Below are 16,105 nucleotides of genomic sequence, written 5' to 3'. Positions count from 1 at the left end.
TATTGGCTGTGGGTTTGTCATAAATAGCTCTTATTATTTTGAGATACGTTCCATCAATACCGAATTTATTGAGAGATTTTAGCATGAAGGGCTGTTGAATTTCCTGACTATGATCTTTCTTACTCTCTTACCTTCTTCATATTTTCTTTTCTTTTCTTCCGTGGATTTCCCTGCCCCAAAAGATAATGCCGTTTGGATATTTTCTCTTAATCTCTGAATCATGCCCAGAAATTGTATGGCATATAATCAATAAATATTGATAGATTTTTATAGCATCAGAACACAAATAATAGGATCAATTGCATAAAGCAATATACAAGCTTTCATTTTTTTCAGTGCTAAATTTGAGGCACTACACCAGGGACTTTAAATCATTGTCTCATTTCTTATAGCAGTCATCCAAAGTAAGAGCTATTTGTCCCTTTTGTAGAGGACAAAATAGTAGTCTGAGAACTTTATGGAATAATACTGCCTAAACACACATGGCTAACAAGCTGAAGACTCAGGGTTGTAACCCCAGTTTATCTGGTTCACAAATAAACTCTCTAGTATACGAAGTCCATATATTTCAATATCAAGTCCATATATTTCAATATAATTCATTGTATAATACAATATAAATTCTCTTAGAGAAGCCGAGTCTCCTAGTGCATCTCTCTCTCTCTCTCTCTGCCTCTCTCTCTCTCTTTCACACACACACACACACAAATGTGCAAGAAATGGCAAAAATGAGAAGGCTTCATCCTTCACAAGTGCCACTGGAGCCAAAGAGGCAATGTTGCAACACAACAAGAAGAATTATGGAATGAATGAGTTCTGTGCAGTAAAGGAGATAATGGGCATCTCTTTGCTCTCACGTCTATGCTAAAACAGAGTATGAAACTTTCTCCCACATCATTAACATGTCAGAGAACTTGCAGAACAAAAGGCTTGGCAAGGAGAAATGCACCTCAGCCATCCCTGGGGAGAGGACAACAGTAACAGGCATTTTACAGAGCCTGTCTACTCTGAAAGCTCCATAAGAGCAGGAACCCTGTACTTCAGCACCTGGCACATTACCTGGCACCTATGAGGAGTTCAGTATATACTGGTGAATGAGTAAACTCCAACTCTCTAAGTTTCAGCAACTGCACAATTTCTGACAATCCTAAATGGGAAGAAAACTGCAAACATACAATTGATGCTGACTACAATCGAAAGGATGGAATCTAAGCAAGTTCTGATGGAAATATTGATAATCCTCTGTGGGTGGGAAGGAGGTGGAAATATTCCTGGCAATGCAAAGTAACTACTCAGACACAAACAAGAATGGAAGGTGAATTTGCACAGAACACAGAGGAGAGTCAGCAAATGCCAAATAATCAGGGGAATACATTTAAAAAGGAAAAAGAAAAAAATCATACACTTCTTTTTTTTAATCTGAGAGCATGTACTGTTTATTAACTGACCAGATTAGAAAGATAATCATGGAAGACACCATAGTTCATTCTAATAAGCCTGTTGATCTGGTCCTCCCTGTTGCTAGTATCTCGTCCTTTTACAAAATGGATGGTCTTTTTCTTCATTCCACATGGTGGAGAGGATAATTTCAAGGGCCACACTAAGTTATTTGCTTCTTTGAAGCATTTTCCAACAGTACAGATCTCATGAATCAGATCCACCATGCAAATGATGCCATATTTACCAAGAGATCCAGCAATCAAAGTGTTATCTGTCAAAGCAATTTACTTCTTATTGATTTTGCCATAATCGCTCTTATAGATTAGTTCATTTACTGACTTCGGATTTGGGTAACCCCATGCAATGTATGACTCTACAGTCCTCAGCATGTTAACTGAAGCTTTGTTGATCTTCACAAAGGTTTCACTGAAGATTTGATGAAGGCGAAGAAGCTGCAACACCTTTCAGACATTTGGGCTCACACTATTGATACCTCTGACCCTGAATACAAATGTCAATTTGGGTTCTGCAGGTACATAGAAGCTGCCAGCTTTTCTTGCCATCTGAGCCATTCAAATTTCAATTCTGTACATCTGCCTGTATTCCTTGTGATAATGCTTCGCTTTTTCATAGATAAGCTTCCTCCTTGCCTTTCAAAGCATGTTTTGGGCAAACTTCTTTCTCAGGTGCTTGATCTTCAGCTCTGCAAAATTCCTACACTTTTTCTTAAAGGTTTCTCGCACAGCAGGAACCTTATTCTTCTCCTCGACACCTTCCATGGTTCCAGCCGGAACAGAAGCAAAAATCAATACATTTCACTTAGTGACACCTCCGTAAGGATTTTGCCAGTATTCTAGTAGGAAGAGTTGGAAGTTAATCCTGTGAATACATAGAATATCACATAATAATGATGATAATAATATTACTGTAAGTAAATTTTATTGAGGACTTATCAAAATATTTCAAGCAAATTCATTCATTCAAACTTTGAATCCAGAAAATAACCCTATTGGGTGGCTACTATTATTATTCCCATTTTTTGCAGATAAAGAAACAGAAATTCAAAGAGGCAAAACAATTTCCTTAAGGTGAAAAGATTAGTAAGTGATAAAATCAAGTTTGTAGTTCAAGCTCTAGGACTTCAGGGTCCATGTTCACAATCACTGTACTACACCACGCTTAGCCTATATAAACTGTACATAATCTGTTCTTCAATGTAGTTTCATCTGTTTTTAATCCATTATATTTTTCTTATAAAGATCTGAGTTTAAAATAATGAATCTCTTTCAAGTGTTGCTATATGTCAAATCTGGATCCGGCAGGTCCCACTTTACAGTTGTGTATCAACTTAGCAGCCAGAACTTCTCTCCATTCCCTACCTTTAACTGCTAAAAACTTGTCTCTTATATATGACTACAGAGCCTGAATATAAACCAGAGGCAAGAATTTATTGTCTTTGAAGCCATTACCTTTAATGCGCCTTTAAAATTATTCTAGACCTGTTTCTGATCTCTCATTGTCAGTGATGACTATACTTCATTTTCAATTCATGACTATTTAAACCTTTCTAAGCTCATGAATTTTAAAAAATAGATACATAGCTATAAAACAACCTGTCTAAGTTTTGGATCATTTTCTTGGCTTTGGCAACCAGACTTTTGGCTCATGGACTTGAGTTAGTAGTTAAGTTCCAATTCTATTCATTTGTCTAGTTTTGCTATAAACACCAATTTTATGTGCTTGAGAGAGTTGTTTTGTGGGGAGGATTGGTTGTTTGGTTTAATTTTATTTTGCCATACTTCCTGTTCGCATATGACTCATTCTCCCATTTAGGCAACACTTTAGGCAATTTAGGACAGAGAGCAAAAATGTCAATAGTTTTGACTTTTGAGTTTCTAAGACCCGGGATTTAGAACTTCAAAAGCAAATTTTAAAAAGGAGCTCAGGAAAGAATGTCAGCAAGATGGTGGAATAAGAGGTCCCCACTGATATCCGCCCCCTGCCCCCGCCCCGCCCCACTGCCACAGTAGCAATAATTTGGCAGCCATTCATGTTCAAAAGTGCCTTTGTGGGAGCTTTGAAACCCAAGTAGGAGACTGCATAGCCCTGGTAGAGCTCAAGACCAAGGAAGGCTGTTTTGAGAATGCAGACTCATGCCCAAGTTAGGCTCACTGGGCATGGTCCTAACTACAAACTCAGAAATAGCCCCCATTCCCCTTTGACCTCAGCCCTAGCACTACTTGGATATGCTCCTGCAACCAGCACCATCTGCCAAGGGAAAGAGGAAAAGCTATGTCTCTCCATGTACCCAGTAATAGGCCCACCAACTGTGTACTCAACTGCATATCCCAAAATGGCCCTGCAGCCTTTACTCAGCTGTGACCTACCACCAGTCAAGAATCATTCCTGCTTACGTAGAGACCAAGAAGGAGCCACATAAAAAACCCATGAGCCATGGACCTGACTGGAGATCCTGAAGCAGCTCTGCGACCTGGCTCCAGCCCTCCTCTCAGTTCTGCTCACCCAGGAACCCAGCAACGCTCATCAATGCCCTGGCAGGAGGTACAATTACCTCAGTACCAGGTGTGAGCCCTGAAATAATGCTGATACTCAGTTTCAGCCCCACTCTGCTATGGTCCTGGGGCAGTTCTGCCCAGTTGCAGAACCAGCAGGAGACATGCCCATCTCATCTCCCAGTGGCAGTCCCATTGACCTCAGTCTTGACTGCAGGCCTTGAAGTAGTCCTGTAACATGGCTCCAGTCCCACTTTACTATAGTCACATAAGCAGTCCTGCCTACCCAAACATCTGCACAAGGACCCAGTGAAAGCCACATACATCCATATCGCTGGTAACTGGCTCATTGCCTACAGACTGAACTGAAGACCCAAAGTAGCCTCATAATCCAGTTGGCTCTAGCTCAATGATGGTACCAGAGATAGTTCTGTCCCTTGGCCATTTGGCAGGAATCACCCTGCTCACACATCTAGTAACAGGCATACCAACAATGGACCCAACTCTAGACCTGCTACAGCCATATAACTTGGCTCCAGCCACAATCAACTGAAATCCTGGAGGCAATCCCATCAGTCTGAGGACCAGGGAGGAGAAAGTCTTTAATTACTGAAACTAATCTCTAAAAACAGGAAGGGGTATTTGTTCCTTCAAATGCATAAAGATTAATGCAAGACTACATGAATCATTAAGAATCAGGCAAGTATGACACCATCAAATGAAATTGATAAAGCTCTAGCAATTGACGCTGAGGAAATGGAAATCTAAAAATTGCCTGGAAAAAAGTCAAAACAATTGTCTTAAGGAAGCTCAGTGAGCTCCTAGAGAGCACAGGTAGGCAACTCAACAATGTCAGAAAAATAATACCTGAACAAAACAGTAAATTCAACAAAGAGATATAAATCACGCACAGAAAAAGAACCAATAGAAAGCTGAAACTGAATTACACAATAAATTGAATGAAAAATGCAATTGAATGAATGAACAATGGGTGTTATTAAGCAGAAGAAATAATCTATGAACTCAGACAGGTCAGTTGAAATTATACAGTCAAAGTAGAAAAAGGAGGAAAAAAAGGTATGGCAACAGCCTATGGGATTTTGTGGGACATAATTGAGAGAACTATTATGTACATTATAGGAGTATAAGACGGAGAACAGAGAGAGAAAAGGAGAGAAGTGGACATGCAGGTACATGAAGCTGAAAAGTTCCCAAATAAGTTCAACGAAAAGAGGACTTCACCAAGACACATTATAATCAAACTGTCAAAAATCAGACAAATAGAAAATTATGAAAGCCAGGAAAAAAAAAAAAAAAAAAAACCTGAATCATCACATACAAGAGAACACCCACAAGACTGTTGGTGGATTTCTCAGCTGAAACCTTGCAAGCCAGAAGAAAGTTGAACAGTGTATTCAAAGTGTGAAAATAAAAATAAATAGCCAACCAAAAATACTTTACCTGGCAAAGCTGTCCTTCAAAAATAAGGGAAAGGTAAAGACTTTTCCAGGAAGGCAAAAGCTGAGGGAGTTTATCACCATTAGATTTGCATTACAGAAAAAATGCTAAAGGAAGTTCTTCAAGCTGAAATGAAAAGATGCTAATTAGTAACATGTAAATTTATGAAAGTATAAAATTCACTGGCAAAGGTAAATGTATAGTCAAATTCAGAATACTCTTTAATACTGTAATGGTGATATATAAATGACTTGTAACTCTAATATGCTTAAAAGACAAAAGTATTAAAATGTAACTATAATATTTTGTAATTAATAGAAAATATTAAAAATATAAATTGTGACATCAAACACATAAAATGAGGGGAGAAAGCTGCAGTGTAGAGTTTATGTATGCAGTCAAAGTTAAACTGCTAGCTTAAAATAAACTTTTTTAACTATAAGATGTTTTATGTAAGCCTTGTGGTAACCATAAAGCAGAAACCTATAGTAAATACACAAAAGATAAAAAGGAAGGAATCAAAACATGCTGCTACAAAAACAAACAAACAAACAAACATCAAATGACAAAGAAAGACAGGAAGAGAGGAAGGAAGGAACAAAGGAACTCCAAAACAGCCAGGAAATAATTAGCAAAATGTTAAAAGTAAGGCTTTATGTATCAATAATTACTTTAAATATAAATTGATTAAGTTATTCAAAAGATGAAGTGAATGAGTGGATTTTAAAAAAAGATCCACTTATACGTTGCCTACAAGAAACTCACTTTACCTTTAAGAATACACATAAGCTGAAAAGGAAGGAATGAAAGAAGATATTTCATGCAAATGGAAAGCCAAAAGGTGCAGGGGTAGCTATTCTTACATCAGACAAAATCAAAATTGTAAAAAGCAAAAAAAGAAGGTGATTATATAATAATAAAAAGATCAATTCATGAAAGGATATAACAATTGTAAATATATAAGCACCTGACTACAGAGCCTCTAAATATATAAAGCAAATATTAACAGATCTGAAGGGAGAAATCAACAGCAATACAACAGTAATAGGGGACTTCAATATCCACATTTCAACAATAGATGGATTATGGAGACTAAAAATTAATAAGGAATAATTAGACTTAAACTATACTCAAGACTAAATGAACCTAAAAGACGTATACAGAATATTCTAACAGTGTCATAATACACATTCTTCTCAAGTACAAACAAAATATTCTTTAGGTTAAATTCTGTATTAGGCCATAAAACAGGTCTTAATGCACTTAAAAATATTGAAATCATATCAGTATATTTTCTGAAAACAATGGTATGAAACTAGAACTCAATAACAGGAGGAAAGTTAGAAAATCCACAGAGGTTGAGTACCCTTTATCCAAAAATGCTTGAGACTAAAAGTGTTTCAGATTTCAGATTTTTTCAAATTTCATGATATTTGCATTATATTTACCAACTAAACATCCCTAATCTGAAAGCTGAACACAAAATTCTCCAATGAGTATTTCCTTTGAGCTTCAAGTTGGTGGTCAAAAAGTTTCAGATTTTTGAGCACTTCATATTTTGGGTTTTTGGATTAGGAATACTCAGTACTTTTATGTGGAAATTAAACAATGTGCTCTTGAACAACCAATGGGTCAAAGAAGAAATTAAAAGGTAAATAAAAATCTTTTGATACAAATGAAAATGGAAACACAAAATACAAAATTTATGGAAGGCAGCAAAAGCAGTTCTAATAGGTACTTTTATAGTGATAATGTCCAATATTAAGAAAAAAGAAAGACCTCAAAAAAAAAAACCAATTTTACTCCACAATATACTAGAAAAAGAAGAACAAAGTTAGGAAAAGGAAATGAATAACAAAGTTTAGAACATAAATAAATGACATAGAAACTAAAAAAAAAAATAGAAAAGGTGAACAAAACTAAGTTGGTTTTCTGAAAAGATAAAATCAAAATTATCTAGACTGACTAAGATAACAAGAAATAAGAGACTCAAATACATAAAATCAGAAGTGAAGGAGGAGACATTACAACTGATACCACAGAAACACAGAAATACAAAGAACCATAAGAAAACACTATGAATGAAAATGCCAACAAACTGAATAACCTAGAAGAAATTGATATGTTTCTGGACACATACAACTGACCAAGACTGAATTATGAAGAAATAGAAAATATGAACAGAAAAATAATTAGTAAGAAAATTGAATTAGCAATAAAAAGTCTCCCATCAAAGAAAAGCTGGCTTCATAGTTTAATTCTACCAAATATTTAAAGAACTAATAACAATCCTTCTTAAACTCTTCAAAAAATTAAAGAAAAGGGCACACTTCCAAACTCATTTTATAAGGCCAGCATTACCCTGATACTAAAGACAGATAAGGTCACTACAGAAAAAGAAAATTACAGACCAATATCCCTGATAAACACAGGTGCAAAAATCTTCAACAACATACTAACAAACCAAATTCAATAGCACATTGAAAAGACAATACACCATGACCAAGTTGGATTTATCCCTCAGATGCAAGGATGATTCAACACACACAAATCAATAGATGTGATAACTCACATTAATGATATGAAGGATAAAAATCACATGATCATCTCAATAGATGCATAAAAAGCATTTGACAAAATTCTTTCATGATAAAACCCTCAATAAATTAAGTATATGCTATAGTATGAGTAACTATGTTTCCCCCAAATTCATTTATTGAAATCCTAACCCTCAAGGTGATGGTGTTAGGATGTGGGGCCTTTGGGAGGTAGTTAAATCACTAGGACAGAACCTTCATTAGTGCCCTTATAAAAGAGACCCAGAGAGATACTCACCCTTTCCACTATGTGGAGATAGAGTGAGAAGGTGCCACCTATGAGCCAGAAAGCAAATCCTCACGGTATACCAAATATGCCAGTGCCTTTATCTTGAACTTTCCAACCTGCATAGCTGTGAAAACTAAATGTTCATTCTTGATAAGTTACCCAGTTCGTATTTTGTGATAGCAGCTCAAAAGGACTAAGATACCACTAAGAAAAGGACTAAGATACATAAAAGAAATGTACCACAAGATAACAAAGGCCATATATGAAAAGTTCACAATTAACAAAATGCTCAACAGTGGAAAACTAAAAGCTTCCCTTTAATGTTAGGAACAAGAGCAGGATACTCACTCTCACCACTTCCACTACATAGTACTGCAAGTCCTAGGCAGAGCAATTGGGCAAGAAATAAAAGCCATCCAAAGGAGAAAGGAAGAAATAAAATAATCCCTGTTTACAGATGACATCCTACAACTTTACTGAAATTGTTTATTAGTTCTAACAGAAAAACATAAAGACTCCACCAGAAAACTGTTAGAACTAATAAACAAATTCAGTAAAGTTGCAAGATACAAAATCAGCGTACAAAAATCAGTAGCATTTCTACACATTAACAACAAACTATCCAAAAAAGAAATTAAGAAAACAATCTCATTCACCAGAACATCAAAAAGAATAAAATACTTAGGATAAATTTAACCAAGGATATGAAAAATCTGTACACCAGCACCTATAAAACAGGAAAGAAATGTGAAAAGACACAAATAAATGGAAAGATATCCCATGTTCTTGAATTGGAAGAATTAATATTGTCAAAATGTTCATACAACCCAAAGCAATCTACAGATTCACTGTAATTCCTATCAAAATTCAAATAGCATTCTCCACAGAAATAGAAAATATAATCCTACAATTTGTATGAAACCACAAAAGATTCTGACTAGCTAAAAAAATATTGAGCAAGAAAACACAGCTGGAGGCATCATATTTCTGATTTCAAATTATATCTTAAAGTTATAATAATCATAAAAGTATGATACTGTCACAAAAACAGTACTCAACATCACCAATCATCAGTAAAATGCAAATCAATACTACAATGAGACAACAACTCACACCTTCATGGTAATCATAAAAACAAAAGATAAGTGATAGAGGTGATGTGGACAAAGAGGACATGTACATTATTGGTGAGAATATAAATTGGTACAGCCATTGATGGAAACATGCAGAGGTCCTCAACAAATTAAAAATAGAACTACCATAAGATCCAGCCATCCCACTTCCTGGTACATATTCAAAGAAAGTAAAATCATCTCAAAGAGGTATCTGCACTCCGATGTCCATTCATTGCAGCATTATTCACAATAGCCAAGGTATGGAAACAACCTAAGTGCCCATCAATGGATGACTAATAATAAAGAAAATATGGCCGGGTGCGGTGGCTCAGGCCTGTAATCCCAGCACTTTGGGAGGCCGAGGCGGGTGGATCACAAGGTCAGGAGATTCAGACCATCCTGGCTAACACGGTGAAACCCCGTCTCTAATAAAAATACAAAAAAATTAGCCGGGCGTAGCGGCGGGCGCCTATAGTCCCAGCTACTCGGGAGGCTGAGGCAGGAGAATGGCGTGAACCCAGGAGGCGGAGCTTGCAGTGAGCTGAGATCGCGCCACTGCACTCCAGCCTGGGCAGCAGAGCGAGACTCCATCTCAAAAAATAAATAAATAAATAAATAAAATATTGCATCATATATATTGTATACATGCATATAATAGGGAGAATATTTTTCAGCTTTTAAAAAGAAGAAAATTCTGCCATTTACAACAACATGAGTGAACCTGGACGAAATTATGGACATTTCGCTAAATGAAATAAGCCAGACACAGAACTACAAATACTGTATGAGCTCATTTATATATGGAATCTAAAAAAAAAGTTGAACTCACAGAAACAGAGAGTAGATGAGGCAGTCATAAAACGAATAGGGTCTGGAGACCTAATGTAAAGCGTAGTGACTATAGTTAATAATAATGTTTTATATAATTGAAATTTGCTTAGAGTATATAGATATTAAGTGTTATGCACAGGGTGGAAAGGTAACTATGTAAGGTAATACATATATGGATTAATTTGATTGTAGTAGTCATTTTATAACATTATACAATACAATTTTTATCTGACAATCATACCTTAAAAAAGCTGGGGTGGAGGAAAATAACTCAGGTCATTAATAAATGCTACTAACAATATCTTTAATCACCACTGATCCCACAGAGATACAAACTACCATCAGAGAATACTATAAATTCCTCTCTGCAAATAAACTAGAAAATCTAGAAGAAATGGATAAATTTCCTGGACACATGTACCCTCCCAAGACTAAACTAGGAAGAAGTTGAATCCCTGAATAGATCAATAACAGGCTCTGAAATTGAGGCAATAATTAAGAGCCCAACAACCAAAAAAAAGTCCAGGACCAGACGGATTCACAGCCGAATACTACTGGAGGTACAAAGAGGAGGTGGTACCATTCCTTCTGAAACTATTCCAATCAATAGAAAAAGAGGGAATCCTCCCTAACTCAATAAAATACTGGCAAACTGAATGCAGCAGCACACCAGAAAGCTTATCCACCATGATCAAGTTGGCTTCATCCCTGGGATGCAAGGTTGGTTCAACATATGCAAATCAATCAACGTAATCCATCACATAAACAGAACCAAAGACAAAACCACATGATTATCTCAATAGATGCAGAGAAGGCCTTCAAAAAATTCAACAGCCCTTCATGCTAAAAACTCTCAATAAATGGCGTATTGATGGGACGTATCTTAAAATAATAAGAGCTATTTATGACAAAACCACAGCCAATATCATACTGAATGGGCAAAAACTGGAAGCATTCCCTTTGAAAACTGGCACAAGACAGGGATGCCCTCTCTCACCACTCCTATTCAACATAGTGTTGGAAGTTCTGGCCAGGGCAATCAGGCAGGAGAAGAAATACAGGGTATTCAATTAGGAAAAGAAGAAGTCAAATTGTTTCCATTTGCAAATGACATGATTGTATATTTAGAAAACCCCATTGTCTCAGCCCAAAATCTCCTTAAGCTGATAGGCAACTTCAGGAAAGTCTCAGGATACAAAATCAATGTGCAAAAATAACAAGCATTCCTATACACCAATAACAGACAAACAGAGAGCCAAATCATGAATGAACTCCCATTCACAATTGCTTCAAAGAAAATAAAATACCTAGGAATCCAACTTACAAGGGATGTGAAGGACCTCTTCAAGGAGAACTACAAACTACTGCTCAATGAAATAAAAGAGGACACAAACAAATGGAAGAACATTCCATGCTCATGGATAGGAAGAATCAATATCGTGAAAATGGCCATACTGCCCAAGGTAGTTTATAGATTCAATGCCATCCCCATCAAGCTACCAATGAGTTTCTTCACAGAATTGGAACAAACTACTTTAAAGTTCATATGGAACCAAAAAAGAGCTCACATTGCCAAGACAATCCTAAGTCAAAAGAACAAAGCTGGAGGCATCATGCTACCTGACTTCAAACTATACTACAAGGCTACAGTAACCAAAATAGCATGGTACTAGTACCAAAACAGATATATAGACCAACAGAACAGAACAGAGCCCTCAGAAATAATACCACACATCTACAACCATCTAATCTTTGACAAACCCGATGAAAACAAGAAATGGGGAAAGGATTCCCTATTTAATAAATGGTGCTGGGAAAACTGGCCAGCCACATGTAGAAAGATGAAACTGGATCTCTTCCTTACACCTTATACAAAAACTAATTCAAGATGGATTAAAGACTTAAATGTCAGACCTAAAACCATAAAAACCCTAGAAGAAAACCTAGGTAATACCATTCAGGATATAGGCATGGGCAAGGACTTCATGTCTAAAACACCAAAAGCAATGGCAACAATAGGCAAAATTGAGAAATGGGATTTAATTAAACAAAAGAGCTTTTGCATTGCAAAAGAAACTACCATCAGAGTGAACAGGCAACCTACAGAATGGGAGAAAATTTTTGCAATCTACATATCTGACAAAGGGCTAATATCCAGAATCTACAAAGAACTTAAACAAATTTACGAAAAAAAAACAAACAACCCCATCAAAAAGTGGGCAAAAGATATGAACAGACACTTCTCAAAAGAAGACATGCATACAGCCAACAGACACATGAAAAAATGCTCATCATCACTCACCATCAGAGAAATGCAAATCAAAACCAAAATGAGATACCATCTCACACCAGTTAGAATAGCAATCATTAAAAAGTCAGGAAACAACAGGTGCTGGAGAGAATGTGGAGAAATAGGAACACTTTTACACTGTTAGTGGGACTGTAAACTAGGTCAACCATTGTGGAAGACAGCGTGGTGATTCCTCAAGGATCTAGAACTGGAAATATCATTTGACCCAGCCATCCCATCACTGGGTATATACCCAAAGGATAATAAATCATGCTGCTGTAAAGACATATGCACACGTATGTTTTATTGTGGCACTATTTACAATAGCAAAGACTTGGAACCAACCCAAATGTCCATCAGTGATAGACTGGATTAAGAGAATGTGGCACATATACACTATAGAATATATGCAGCCATAAAAAAGGATGAGTTCATGTCCTTTGTAGGGACATGGATGAAGCTGGAAACCATCATTCTGAGCAAACTGTCGCAAGGACAGAAAACCAAACACCACATGTTCTCACTCATAGGTGGGAACTGAACAATGAGAACACTTGGACACAGGATGGGGAACATCACACGCCAGGGCCTGTCATGGGGTGGGGGGAGGGGGGAAGGATAGCATTAGGCGATATGCCTAATGTAAATGACGAGTTAATGGATGCAGCACACCAACATGGCACATGTTGTAACAAACCTGCACGTTGTGCACATGTACCCTAGAACTTAAAGTATAATAATAATAATAGAAAAAACATTTTAAAAAATTGAAAAATGAATAAATAAATAAATTGAAAAACACTAAATAAAAATAAAACAATAACTTTATGAGCTCCAATTATTAGCTGGGCAGTGTTTATGGCTCTCACTGGAAATCATATCTGAGAATAGTAATGGCTGGGAGAAAAAGACTCAGAAAATGCAAGAAAAGGACTTGGACTCTGGACCTCTAGAAGAGTCGTATACCTTGACATTACTCAAAATAAAGGAGAAACGGAAGGAGAGTGGGAGAAATTGAGAATCAGGTGGTGGAGTTTCCTTTCTTGGATAATAAATGTGAAAATAAGGTCTAAGCTTCCGGGGCTCAGTGAAGTGCAGGATCTGTGGAGTCATATTGACTGCAGGGTACATATATGTAGAGAGAAGTTAAGACAGCTCGTAGAGACCCTATAGCCCTTAATGGGGCAGACTAGGAACAAAATATTTCTCCTCCGAAGACCAAGAGATAGTTCAGCAGCAACCTGCAAGGATTGATAAACAAGAACCAGATAGATAATGTCCATCTCAGCACACTCCTAGATGAATTGGTCAAAACAACTGAGGCCAGATGTAAAAACCTCAGATCTCCTTTATGCCACTCTCTTGATAGTATATAAAAGGTGCTTGAAATTGGCCATAAGCTTGGAAAAAGGGATGGTGAAATCCTGAATTGACTAAGAGCACATTTCAGTCGCTCAGTGTAACAGGTGCTCAAAATGGACATTAATTTCAATAATAGGAATGTCATATACAAGTTTATGTTTCTTACATGTACACATTTCTGAACTGATTGTGTTATAACTTAGCTCTTCAATTCGTGCCTTTGTGAACTGTGATTACTTTGGGACATTGTTCTTTCCACCTAACTCCTGGGTTTCACTGCTTGCCTGATGTGTCATCTTGTCTTATTGAAGGACGACCCCATTGACTTCTAGACTTCTGATGTGTGGATTAGGAACATGAATTTGGTGTGTGTATTTGAATGTAATTCCAACTATAGGTAATTTTCTGGCTTTTGATAATCCAGTCTTCCCCCACAGCCTTTAGCAAGGCCATCCTAATCCCCTGAGCCTGCTCTAGACATACCGCACATTCTGATTCTATCGTATGTGTAGTAAGATGAGATTACCCTCTCCAGAATGCTGCCGTAATCGGGCTTCCTCCTGCCATATATCCACAAAAATAAATATTAAAAAAAAAGAAAAAGTCTTCTTCTTGCTAAAGATTTTGACCTATGTAACCAAAGAAAACTTAAACATTTGCATATTTTCCTTTCTATACCTTTAAAATGCAAATAATGGCTACCCCTCCATGAGGCCAAAATAAGCAAATATTTTTAATGTTTTGCAGTTAAGTAAAAGCCAATTTCCTCCTATTTTTTTCATCAAGATATCTTCTTAATATTAAAGCTGGTGTAGGATAGGTGGACATTTTTTGATACTAGATTATCAGAAAGACTCATATATTCAAGATCAAAAGTATTGACTGGTTTCTCTTGGGATTGTGGTAAAGCAGTGAATGTTTTTTCTATATCAGTGGTCTGAAAAATCTGGCTTCCTGACCTCTTCATCCTAACATTCTCAATGAAAACCACACTAAGGTTTGTATCCAGGTAAAACAAAGCAAAAAGCCTAACTAAAAATTTCATTGATTTCCCCTATGACAGTTCATTTTCTTCCCAATAGAGATCTCCTGGCTTTGGGAAAAGGTAAAGCATCATTGTGTCTTGTATTAGTTTGGTAGAGCTTCTATAACAAAATACTACAGGCTGGGTGGCTTAAACAACAATTTATTTTTGCAGAGTTCTGGAGTCAAGAAGTCCAAGATTAAGGTGTCAGCAGGTTTGGTTTCTTCCGAGGCCTCCCTCCTTGACTTGAAGATGGCCTCCTTCTCCCATTTCCTCACATGGTTTTTTTCTCTGTGCACACACATTCCTAGTGTTTCCTTGTGTTCCAAATTTCCTCTTCTTATAAGGACACCAGTCAGATTGAATTAGGACCCATCCTAGAAGTTTTATTTTAACTTAATCAATTCTTCAAAGGCCTTATCTTCAACTACAGTAAAATTCTAAGGTACTAGGGCTTAAGGCTTCAACATTTGAATTTGGGAGGGACACAATTTAGCCTATAATATTTGTTTTTCCTAAAATTAGACTAAGAGCAATAATCACAGAAAAACATAGTATTTTAAGAAAGATATTCTTCTAGGGTTGATAAAGTATTTTAGGAAGCTGTACAGAATTGTTTAGATTAATGATTTCCTATAGAATACACAGAAACATCATATCATGTTATCTAAACTATAAGAGTTTGTGCAGCCTCCTAAGAACTCTTAGAACCACAGAATGCTTTATATCTTGGGACATCTGTATCATTTAAAATCATGTTTACTTTGATCACCGTATGTTATAGAATCCAGTATGCACTTTATAATATAAACTCGCCTTAGACATCTTTTGTTTCTCAAGCTAATTTTATATCCTTTCATTCACCTTTGCCCTGGGCTCCAATTCCTAGGAGTGAAAACTACTTATTCTAAAATGTGTACAGTCTTCCTGGGGATTATTAAAGTTTCACTGGTAGAAAACGTAACCTTTCAGATTCTCTGCTTGTTTGTCAATTCATGATTTTTTCAAAGCCAGATTCTTATTGTTGACCTCACTCCAATGAAGGTCTGCCTCAGGGAGAGATCCCATGTATTTAGCAAGGTCAGGACCAGACCGTGGCATCCACATTCACCTCTCTACACTTTAGAACAATGTATCGGTGCCACAGGGCATCAGTAAAACCAAACCTTTGTTAGACAACCAAACCTTTGTTAGACAATGTTACCGGAGACTAACATTTCACTTTTTTCTCCTTCAGAAATTTTTT

The 16,105-nt window shown here is 36.6% G+C and overlaps 1 pseudogene; it reads right to left on the bottom strand.

Annotated features, from left to right (window-relative positions):
* Nucleotides 1-81: 81 nt before the first annotated feature.
* LOC116268901 overlaps nucleotides 82-16,105 on the bottom strand; it is a 94,517-nt pseudogene continuing 78,493 nt past the window's right edge.

Source organism: Papio anubis, chromosome 9 (genome assembly GCF_008728515.1).
Source record: "Papio anubis isolate 15944 chromosome 9, Panubis1.0, whole genome shotgun sequence".
Classification (NCBI taxonomy): domain Eukaryota; kingdom Metazoa; phylum Chordata; class Mammalia; order Primates; family Cercopithecidae; genus Papio; species Papio anubis.
This window is presented reverse-complemented; position numbering and strand designations above follow the sequence as displayed.